The 11809-nt window shown below is 48.9% G+C and overlaps 1 non-coding gene across 1 annotated transcript; it reads right to left on the bottom strand.

Moving 5' to 3' along the window:
- Positions 1 to 10623: 10623 nt before the first annotated feature.
- Positions 10624 to 10698, bottom strand: TRNAQ-UUG (transfer RNA glutamine (anticodon UUG)). The gene has a single exon. It is a non-coding gene; the product is annotated as a tRNA-Gln (tRNA).
- Positions 10699 to 11809: the final 1111 nt, after the last annotated feature.

Genomic DNA, 11809 nt, shown 5'->3' with positions numbered 1-11809 from the left:
AATCTCCAATTAGAGAGACTTTTGACTCTCCTAAAGTTCTAGCAGATGCCCACTGCAGTTTTGATAGGCTGATAGTATTTCTTTACACTTTTTGGACCCTTGTGATGGAGGGGTTATGGATTATATGGTCAGAATATATACAAGGATTTCAGATATAAATATCTGGAAGGTTTTCTTTCTGGAAAAGGTCATGGGTCAAAATTAGCCGGTCGCCAGAAAAAAGCCCACTGGAAAAAAGCTCACAGAAAAAACCGATGGTCATAAATGCTCGCAGGAAAAAAGCCCACATGGGAGTAAGCAGTGAAGTGGCCAAGTTTGCAGATGACACTAAATTGTTCAGGGTAGTGAGAACCAGAGAGGATTGTGAGGCAATCCAAAGGGATCTGTTGAGGCTGGGTGAGTGGGCATCAACGTGGCAGATGAGCTTCAATGTGGCCAAGTGCAAAGTAATGCACATTGGGGCCAAGAATCCCAGCTACAAATACAAGTTGATGGGGTGTGAACTGGCAGAGACTGGCCAAGAGAGAGATCTTGGGGTCATGGTAGATAACTCAATGAAAATGTCAAGACAGTGTCCGATTGCAATAAAAAAGGCCAACGCAATGCTGGGAATTATTAGGAAGGGAATTGAAAACAAATCAGCCAGTATCATAATGCCCTTGTATAAATCAATGGTGTGGTCTCATTTGGAATACTGTGTGCAATTCTGGTCACCGCACCTCAAAAAGGATATTATAGCATTGGAAAAAGTCCAGAAAAGGGCAACTAGAATGATTAAGGGTTTGGAACACTTTCCCTATGAAGAAAGGTTAAAATGCTTGGGGCTCTTTAGCTTGGAGAAACGTCGACTGCGGGGTGACATGATAGAGGTTTACAAGATAATGCATGGGATGGAGAAAGTAGAGAAAGAAGTACTTTTCTCCCTTTCTCACAATACAAGAAATTGTGGGCATTCGATGAAATTGATGAGCAGTCGGGTTAAAATGGATAAAAGGAAGTACTTCTTCACCCAAAGGGTGATTAACATGTGGAATTCACTGCCACAGGAGGTGGTGGCGGCCACAAGCATAGCCAGCTTCAAGAGGGGGTTAGCTAAAAATATGGAGCAGAGGTCCATCAGTGGCTAATAGCCACAGTGTGTGTGTGTGTGTGTGTGTATAATTTTTTTGACCACTGTGTGACACAGAGTGTTGACTGGATGGGCCATTGGCCTGATCGAACATGGCTTCTCTTATGTTCTTATTAGTGGTTGTCAGCCACAGGGTATTGATGGAACTCTCTGTCTGGGGCAGTGATGCTCTGTATTCTTGGTGATGGGGTAGGGGCAACAGTGGGAGGGCTTCTAGTGTCCTGGGCCCACTAATAGACCTCCTGATGGCACCTGGTTTTTTTGAGAGCCAGTTTGATGTAGTGGTTAAGTGTGCAGACTCTTATCTGGGAGAACTGGGTTTGATTCCCCACTCCTCCACTTGCACCTGCTGGAATGGCCTTGGGTCAGCCATAGCTTTTGTAGGTGCTGTGCTTGAAAGGGCAACTGCTATAAGAGCTCTCTTAGCCCCACCTACCTTACAGGGTGTCTGTTGTGGGGGAGCAGGAAGGTAAAGGAGATTGTGACCACTCTGAGACTCTGAGATTCAGCGTATAGGGTGGGATATATATTCAATATCTTCTTCTTCTTCTTCTAATTCCTCTGCATGGTGACCCCGGACTTCCTTGGTGGTCCTCCATCTATATACTAACCAAGGCTGATCCTGCTTACCTTCTGAGATAAGACAAGATCAGGCCAGCCTGGACCACACAGGTCAGGGCTTGGAAGACTAGATGGGCCATTGACCTGATCCAACATGGCTTCTCTGTTCTTATATTCTTGTGCTTGGTGGGGGGGCACAGTGGAAGGGCTTCTAGCTCCACGGGTGGACCTCTTGTTGGCACATGGGTTTTATGGCCACTGTGTGACAGAGTGTTGGACTGGTTGGGCCATTGGCCTGATCCAGCATGGCTTCTCTTCTGTTAAGACATCATCTCACTTCTCGTTACTACAGCAGCAAGTGGATGGTCAGTTTTGTCAGCTGTACGTTTGGTTTTATGGCCGCTGATTTTATTGCATCGTATAGCTCATGGTGACATTACTTTGCTATATAATCAGGTCTCAGATCCGGCAGGAGATCACAGGAGCACAGCTCCAGAACCTTTCTGAGGGTTCCCCCTCTTCCTCCTTACCTTGTCCATTGAATAGTAGGTCAGCTGCATAACAATCCTTGGACTAGGAGAGCAGGCAGCCAGCCAGCCACCAGGGGCTTTGCCACGCCCCCAGCAGCCCTCATTAACCCCTGGAGAAGCCCACACCACCCTTTCTCCACTTCTTATGTGATTTTGAGTGGCTTGCTGGCCTTTTGACTGAGGGGAGGGTGGCCAAGGAGAGCCCCAGGCAAGCGAGGCCTGCTTGGGCTGGCTGGATCTCGAGCCAGCCCAAGCAGGTCTCGCTTGCCCAAGGCTCTCCATTCTTGCATCAAGTTGCTTTTGTCTGGGGGTGGCGGCATATGCTAAGGAGATATGCTAATGAGCTCCACCATCTAATTTTCAACAAAACGACCCCTGTATATAACCTGTGGTCCAGAGAAATACACTTATTCCGAAGTCATTGCAGCTTCATGTTAAATCCGTACAGAGGCAATCGGAAGAAGCTGCACGATGCAGAAGTCCTCGACTGCCGTGACGGAGAGGTAGGCAGGATTTACCTAACAGGCAGCCATTTCCTCCCCTCGCTGCATTTCCCTCCTCTTTCATGCATTTTTCATATTCTCCGATTGCCGATAGATCATACTCTTCCGTGGCGCAAGCTGATGGATTGCCGTTTTGACGCCGCGCGCCCACGGCCCTCGGTGGCTGGAGTGCGATAAATTATTTAAATTGAGACAGTTAAAGATAGGAGAGTCCCCCTAGATCATTCTTATCCCCTGCCTGTACCCCTCTTCCTGACGGCACGGAATTGTTCCCTAAAGGACGGGGCTCCATTCGTGTGCCATATGTCTATCTTGCGCCGCGAATGTGGTTTTGCTTCGCTATGCGCAGAATGACGCACCGGCTTCCAACTTGGCAAGGAAGGAGAGAGATAAGACAGGCCTTGGGACAAAACACTGTCTTGAGGCCTTCCTCCTGCACTTCCCCCCAAACTGTAAATAGATTGCCACATGGGCAATCTTTATACTCTGGGATTTTTTTTTTTTTTTTGCAACAGGAACTCCTTTGCGTATTAGGCCACGCCCCCTGATGTAGCCACTCCTCCAGGAGCTCTCAGTAGGCCCTGTACGAAGAGCCCTGTAAGGAATTCTAGCAGGACCTCCTTTGCATATTAGGCCACACCCCTCTGATGCAGCCAATCCTCCTGGAGCTTACAGCAGGCCCTGTACGAAGAGCCCTGTAAGGAATTCTAGCAGGACCTCCTTTGCATATTAGGCCACACCTCCTTGATGTAGCCAGTCCTCCAAGAGCTTACAGGACTCTTAGTACAAGGCCTACTGTAAGCTCCAGGAGGATTGGCTGCATCAGGGAGGCGTGGCTTAGTAGGGCTTTTTTTGTAGCAGGGACTCCTTTGCATATTAGGCCACACACCCCTGATGCAGCCAATCCTCCAAGAGCTTGCGGGTCTCTTAGTACAGGACCTACTGTAAGCTCCAGGAGGACTGGCTGCATCAGGGGGACGTGGCCTAATATCAGGGCTTTTTTTGTAGCAGGAACTCCTTTGGCTATTAGGCCACACACCCCTGATGCAGCCAATCCTCCAAGAGCTTACAGGGCTCTTAGTACAGGGCCTGGTGTAAGCTCCTGGAGGATTGGCTGCATCAGGAGTGTGTGGCCTAATAAGAAAAGGAATTCCTGCTACAAAAAAAAGCAAGCCCTGAAGAAAGAGCACAATAACCTTTAGAGGCTGCAGAGCTCCGCTCCTGTGAGCTGCTGTCCAAAACGAGGCCTGCCCCTAATCATCTTGGTTAGAATCATAAACTCATAGAGTTGGAAGGGACCTCCAGGGTCATCTAGTCCAACCCCCTTCCGAGGTCGGTCAAATGAGTCCCCAGCTTGTTGGGGGAGAAAGTGTGGATGACTGGGGAAGGCAAGGGCAAACCACCCCGTAAAAAGTCTGCCGTGAAAACGTTGCGAAAGCAACATCACTCCAGAGTCGGAAACGACTGCTGCTTGCACAGGGGACCTTGCCTTGCCTTGCCCTTGCCTTCCCCAGTCATCGACATTTCCCCCCCAGCAAGCTGCGTACTCATTTGACCAACCTCGGAAGAATGGAAGGCTGAGTCAACCTTGAGCCGGCTACCTGAACCCAGCTTCCGCTGGGATCAAACTCAGGCCATGAGCAAAGCTTGGGCTGCAGTACTGCAATTGACCACTCTGCGCCATGGGGCTCTTCATGAAAAGCTGGTACCCAAAGTTAAACTTTGTTGGTCTTCAAGGTATCACTAGACTCAAACTTTCTTCTGCCGCTTCAGACCGACGCAGCTACTCGCCTGAATCTAGCGTTCAAAAAGGTCACGTGTGAAGCAGCGCAACGAAGCAGCTCACGAGGAGCACAATTCAAGGATAGCAAAGAAAACAATTGAGAAAGAGGTAAAAGGTAAAGGTAGTCACCTGTGCAAGCCCTGAGTCGTTACCGATCCACGGGATGACATCACATCACAATGTTTTCTTGGCAGACTTTTTACGGGGTGAGTTTGCCCTTGCCTTCCCCAGTCATCTACACTTTCTCCCCGTCAAGCTGGGGACTCATTTGACCGACCTCAGAAGGATGGAAGGCTGAGTCAACCTCGAGCCGGTTAGCTGAAAACCCAGCTTCCGCCAGGGATCGAACTCAGGTCGTGAGCAGAGCTTAGGACTGCAGTACTGCAGTACTGCAGCTTACCACAGGGCTCTTCTTTTAGAAAGTCGATGGGGCCAGATGAGGCTTTTATCCAACAGAGCTTCTTTTGGGGGGGCATTTTTGTATTTGTGTGTGCGCACACACCTGGAAGTCATGGTGATCTCTGCTGACTGACCCCTTCTGTTCGCCTGGAGGATATTCAGAGAAGGGGCTGAGTAAAACCTGTCCCGCCCTCCCGATTCCCTGTGTTCCAAGGGGGTCTCCCTTCCAAGAGAGCCAGTTGGGTGTAGTGGTTAAGTGCACGGACTTTTATCTGGGAGAACTGCCAGCTGGGTGTCCTCACAGTTCTCTCTGAACTCTTTCAGCCGCATGGGGTGTGTTGTGGGGAGAGGAAGGGAAGGAGAATGTAAGCCACTCTGAGACGCCAAGCGAAGGGGTATAAATTGTCTTCATCTTAGAATCATAGAGTTGGAAGGGACCTCCAGGGTCATCTAGCCCAACCCCCCACACAATGCAGGAAACTCACAAACACCTCCCCCTAAATTCGCAGGCTCTTCATTGCTGTCAGAGGGCCATCTAACCTCTGTTGAAAAACCTTCGAGGAAGGAGAGCCCACCACCTCCCACGGAGGAAGCCTGTTCCACTGAGGAACCGCTCTAGCAGTCAGGAAGTTCTTCCTCATGTTGAGCTGGAAACTCTTTTGACCTAATTTCAACCTATTGGTTCTGGACCTACCTTCTGGGGCCACAGAAAATAATTCCATGCCATCCTCTATATTGCCCTTCAAGGACTTGAAGATGGTGATCCTATCACCTCTCAGCCGCCTTCTCTCCAGGCTAACATAGAATCATAGAGTTGGAAGGGACCTCTAGGGTCATCTAGTCCAACCCCCTGCACAATGCAGGAAACTCACAAACACCTCCCCCCTAAATTCACAGGATCTTCATTGCTGTCAGAGGGCCATCTAGCCTCTGTTTAAAAACCTCCAAGGAAGGAGAACCCACCACCTCCCGAGGAAGCCTGTTCCACTGAGGAACCGCTCTAACTGCCAGGAAGTTCTTCCTAATGTTGAGCTGGAAACTCTTTTGATCTAATTTCAACCCACTGGTTCCGGTCCTACCTTCTGGGGCCACAGAAAACAATTTCACATCATCCTCTATAGAACAGCCCTTCAAGGACTTGAAGATGGTAATCATATCACCTCTCAGCCGCCTCCTCCCCAGACTTCTTCTCCTCCTCCTCCTCCTCCTCTCTAACGGGCCTTCTCATTTCCCAGGACATTCTACTTCCTCATGATCTTGGGCCTGCTGTGCCTAGCGCCTCCCCCCCTTGCTTCACTGCCCCTCTCTAGGACTTTCACAGCCCATCCGAGAGCACAGACCTTCTCCTTGCCCCCAGCTCTGGGTGATATGCAGTTCAGGACTACCAGAGACTTCGCCAGCACAATGGAAGTTTCCAAGTGCATTGTAATATAGATCAGGGTAGAGTGAGGCTGGCGCCAGGCCCACAAAAGAGCAGCTTTCCCCCCTCTAGCCCCTTTTGGCACGCAGAAGTCATGGGTATTCTCGTGAACCGGCAGGCAGCACTCCAACACCGGCATGGCCAATGATATCACTGATGATGCAACTTTGCGGAAGGAGGAACTGCACTTTCTCCGAGGGGCTTCCTCGCTCTCTTTGATGGCTGGATTCCCTTCGGGATCTCGAGACGCTCTTGCTTAATGGAGACTAATGCTGCATTAGCTAATGGGGAGGGTGATTTAATCAAGTCTAAATGCTCAGGGGGCGGAGGCTGCCCTCCTTCCTCCATTTGCAGGGTTTTGCGGAGATAATGAGCAAGGTTTTCAGTTGGCCTTTCTCCAAGAGGGACATCTGTCTCCGGCCTTTGTCTGACATCCAGCACCGTCTTGGTTCCCCACACGACGGCTGTGAAACTGGAAAGGCCGGTTATGGACAAGTGCAACAGCACTTAAGATGGGGTAGCACCTTCCTAGGCTATAAAGGGAGCAATAAATAAACATCTACGATGTGGTTCCATCACAAGCAAAAACATCTAGGGCCTATTCTAGCCAGGCCTTTGAGCTTGCAAAGCACTGGTCACCAGGGGGATCATGAAACAGGTCCCTTGGATGAGCGGTCAGGGGATAAGAAGAAGAAGAAGACTTCGCGTGTTTCAATTGTCTTAAGAACATAAGAGAAGCCATGTTGGGTCAGGCCAATGGCCCATCCAGTCCAACACTCTGTGTCATATAAGAACTCTAGAGAAGCCATGTTGGGTCAGGCCAATGGCCCATCCAATCCAACACTCTGTGTCACATAAGAACATAAGAGAAGCCATGTTGGGTCAGGCCAATGGCCCATCCAGTCCAACACTCCGTGTCACATAAGAACACTAGAGAAGCCATGTTGGGTCAGGCCAATGGCACATCCAATCCAACACTCTGTGTCACAGAAGAACACAAGAGAAGCCATGTTGGGTCAGGCCAATGGCCCATCCAGTCCAACACTCTGTGTCACAGAAGAACATAAGAGAAGCTATATTGGATCAGGCCAATGGCCCATCCAGTCCAACTCTCTGTGTCACACAGTGGTCAATATATGTGTGTGTGTATACACACACACACACACATACACACATATATATACTGTGGCTAATAGCCACTGATGGACCTCTGCTCCATATTTTTATCCAATCCCCACTTAAAGCTTGCTATGCTTGTAGCCGCCACCACCTCCTGTGGCAGTGAATTCCACATGTTAATCACCCTTTGGGTGAAGAAGTACTTCCTTTTATCCATTTTAACCTGATTGCTCAGCAATTTCATTGAATGCCCGTGAGTTCTTGTATTGTGAGAAAGGGAGAAAAGGACTTTCTCTGCTTTCTCCATTCCATGCATAATCTTGTAAACCTCTATCATGTCACCCCGCAGTCGACGTTTCTCCAAGCTAAAGAGCCCCAAGCATTTTAACCTTTCTTCATAGGGAAAGTGTTCCAAACCTTGAATCATTCTAGTTGCCCTTTTCTGCACTTTTTCCAGTGCTATAATATCCTTTTTGAGGTGCAGTGACCAGAATTGTACACAGTATTCCAAATGAGACCGCACCATCGAATTATACAGGGGCATTATGATACTGGCTGATTTGTTATCAATTCCCTTCCTAATAATTCCCAGCATGGCGTTGGCCTTTTTAATTGCAATCGCACACTGTCTTGACATTTTCAGTGAGTTATCTACTATGACCCCAAAATCTCTCTCTTGGTCAGTCTCTGCCAGTTCACACCCCATCAACTTGTATTTGTAGCTGGAATTCTTGGCCCCAATGTCTTCTGCTTTGACCACGTGAAATGTTGGAAATCAGTCCAGGAGAACCATTTCGCCTGTGTAAATGTTGGAACTGATTTCCTTATAATGCTATGAGTCTTGGTTCCAGAGGCATAATCACGTAGTCAAAGAGGAAGATGATCGAAACACGTGAAGATAAGAAAACCTAGGAAGCGTGTTACCACGTTATTGAATCCATATGCATGAACAATCAACAGAAAAACAGTTTTGATTCATTCTTACAAGCCTAGGCTTAATTCAAGGGCTGTTGTCTTTGTTGGTTGTGTATGCTGCAAACTGTGTATGTTGCACACAGGAGTAATTGCTGTTTAAATCTGGCAAACGTTGCATGTTTTCTTCAAAACTATTGCTGTTAAAAAGTTGACTGTGGTACTTTCCCTTTAAGCACTGTTGCTATAAATACTAAATATAGTGTAGAGGGTGATTAAGCACGGATATAATATTGTGGAGAGTGTGTAATTCTTATATTGAGCTGTGTTACACTAGCTGTAATTACTGTCTGCACCGCAGTTTTTCACAGCCTCCTATGTTTTTCACTACCGCGAAGTTGGCAGTCTTAGGTTTAGCTTTCCCAGGTTCTGAAATCTTTGTATGACACAGTGATAGGTTGGTCCGTTAGATTTCTCCAATTGGGTATGTCCTGTGTTCTTGGATATTCGTGGTGTGACTGCAGGTAAGCTACGGTAGCCATTTTGTGGACGGCCCTTCCTCCCATGGCAGCCATCTTGCATGGCAGCATTGTGTCAGAATTCCAAATATAACCATAGGGTAAAAAGGGCTGGAAACCCCACCACAGGGCTTTTTTGTAGCAGGAACTCCTTTGCATTTTAGGCCACACCCCCGATGTACCCAATCCTCCAGGCGCTTACAGTAGGCCCTGCACTAAGAGCCCTGTAAGGAATTCTAGCAGGATCTCCTTTGCCTATTAGGCCACACCCCCTGATGTAGCCAATCCTCCAGGAGCTTACAGCAGGCCCTGTACGAAGAGCCCTGTAAGGAATTCTAGCAGGACCTCCTTTGCCTATTAGGCCACACCCCCCTGATGCAGCCAATCCTCCTGGAGCTTACAGCAGGCCCTGTACGAAGAGCCCTGTAAGGAATTCTAGCAGGACTCCTTTGCATATTAGACCACACCCCCTGCTGTAGCCAATCCTCCAGGAGCTCACAGCAGGCCCTGTACGAAGAGCCCTGTAGGGAATTCTAGCAGGACCTCCTTTGCCTATTAGGCCACACCCCCTGATGTAGCCAATCCTCCAAGAGCTTACAGCAGGCCCTGTACGAAGAGCTCTGTAAGGAATTCTTGCAGGACCTCCTTTGCCTATTAGGCCACACACCCCTGATGTAGCCAATCCTCCTGGAGTTTACAGCAGGCCCTGTACGAAGAGCCCTGTAAGGAATTCTTGCAGGACCTCCTTTGCCTATTAGGCCACACACACCCCTGATGCAGCCAATCCTCCTGGAGCTTCCAGCAGGCCCTGTATGAAGAGCCCTATAAGGAATTCTAGCAGGACCTCCTTTGCCTATTAGGCCACACACCCCTGATGTAGCCAGTCCTCCTGGAGCTCTCAGAAGGCCCTGTATGAAGAGCCCTGTAAGGAATTCTAGCAGGACCTCCTTTGCCTATTAGGCCACACCCCCTGATGTATCCAATCCTCCAGGAGCTTACAGTAGGCTCTGGACTAAGAGCCCTGTAAGCTCTAGCAGGATTGGCTACATCAGGGAGTTGTGGCCTAATATGCAAAGGAGTTCCTGCTACAACAAAAAGCCCCTGCTCAGGATTCCACTTTCGTCGGTCTTGAAGGTGCCACTGGACTCCAGCTGTCTTCTTCTATTGCTTCAGACCAACATGGCTACCCATCTGTATCTATCCCAGAAATCTCCAGTAATCTCCAGGGCTTGAATTGGCAACCTTGGTTTGAGTGCTCACATTGTAGTAAGAAATCATGTGCGCTGCTGCTGCAGATGCAGAGAGCGCTGGATGTCTGAGCATCTTTGAAATCGAAGGTGAGTCTCATTAGCGCGAGTGTTTGCATCATTAGAAACAAGAAGCGTCTGGCTTAATGAGCACCTCTTAATAGGTGTTGGTCTTTGCACTAAATTATCATATTAACCACTTGATTGTGATCCAGCATTTTCCTTAATGCGCCACAAAACTACCCTCGCGTCATTTATCAGTCATCATAAAAATGACCATTTTAACTATCTTTACTGGGAAGGGAAGGGCTTTTTTCGTAGAAAAAGCCCAGCAGGCACCCCCCTGTGCTGTCCCAGGGCTGAAACATATGAACATATGAAGCTGCCTTATACTGAATCGGACCCTCGGTCCATCAAAGTCAGTATTGTCTTCTCAGACTGGCAGCGGCTCTCCAGGGTCTCAAGCTGAGGTTTTTCACACCTATTTGCCTGGACCCATTTTTGGAGATGCCAGGGATTGAACCTGGGACCTTCTGCTTCAAAAGCAGATGCTCTACCACTGAGCCACCATCCCTCCCCTAAACCATCAGGGAGGCATTTAAAGATGCCTTCCCTTGCCTTCCCCAGCAGGCCAGCCAGAGTCCCAGACAGAGCTCTGCTCCAGTGTGCTTCTGCCCAAAAAAAAAAAAGCCCTGGGGAAGGCTGAGCACTGAAAGGGAAGAAGCAGATATAATGAAACTTACATAGTGCTGGACTAAAATTTGGAAGACCCAGGTTCAAATCCCTGCTCAGCCATGGAAACTTGCTGGGTGAACCCGGGCCAGTCACTCTCAGCCTCATTACAGAGTGTTTGTTGAAGAAGAAGAAGAAGATGAAATTGGATTTATATCCCGTCCTACACTCTGAATCTCAGAGTCTCAGAGCGGTCACAATCTCCTTTAGCTCCCCACCTGCCACACAAAAGACACTCTGTAGGGTTGGTGGGGCTGAGAGAGTTCTTACAGCAGCTGCTGTTTCAAGGACAACTCCCACAAGAGTTATGGCTGACCCAAGGCCATTCCAGCAGCTGCAAATGGAGGAGGGGGGAATCAGACCCAGTTCTCCCAGATAAAAGAGCTATGGCTGCCCCAAGGCCATTCCAGCAGGTGCAAGTGGAGGAGTGGGGAATCCAACCCGGTTCTCCCAGATAAGAGAGCTCTGGCTGACCCAAGGCCATTCCAGCAGCTGCAAGTGGAGGAGTGGGGAATCCAACCCAGTTCTCCCAGATAAGAGAGCTATGGCTGACTCAAGGCCATTCCAGCAGCTGCAAGTGGAGGAGTGGGGAATCCAACCCGGTTCTCCCAGATGAGAGAGCTATGGCTGACCCAAGGCCATTCCAGCAGCTGCAAGTGGAGGAGTGGGGAATCAAACCCAGTTCTTCCAGATAAGAGTCCGCGCACTTAACCATGACACCAAACTGGCTTCCCAGTTTTTTTGAGGGGATAAAAGGTAGGAGGAGAGTACAGTATTGCAGGAAAGGAGGTATAACAGCTAGGTAAATACATAATCATCCAGGGAAGAAAAAGCAACAAGTAAAATAAGACCCCATCTTCTTATGGTAAGGTGCATGGAATCTTATCTCGGAGATCCAAGTTTTTTCCCCCACTCCCCCACATACACCTGATGATGTGACCTTGGGCCAGCCACAA

Source organism: Heteronotia binoei, chromosome 8 (genome assembly GCF_032191835.1).
Source record: "Heteronotia binoei isolate CCM8104 ecotype False Entrance Well chromosome 8, APGP_CSIRO_Hbin_v1, whole genome shotgun sequence".
NCBI classification, from domain to species: Eukaryota; Metazoa; Chordata; class Lepidosauria; order Squamata; family Gekkonidae; genus Heteronotia; species Heteronotia binoei.
Note: the sequence above shows the minus strand (reverse complement) of the source record. Positions and strands in the feature narration are given on the sequence as shown.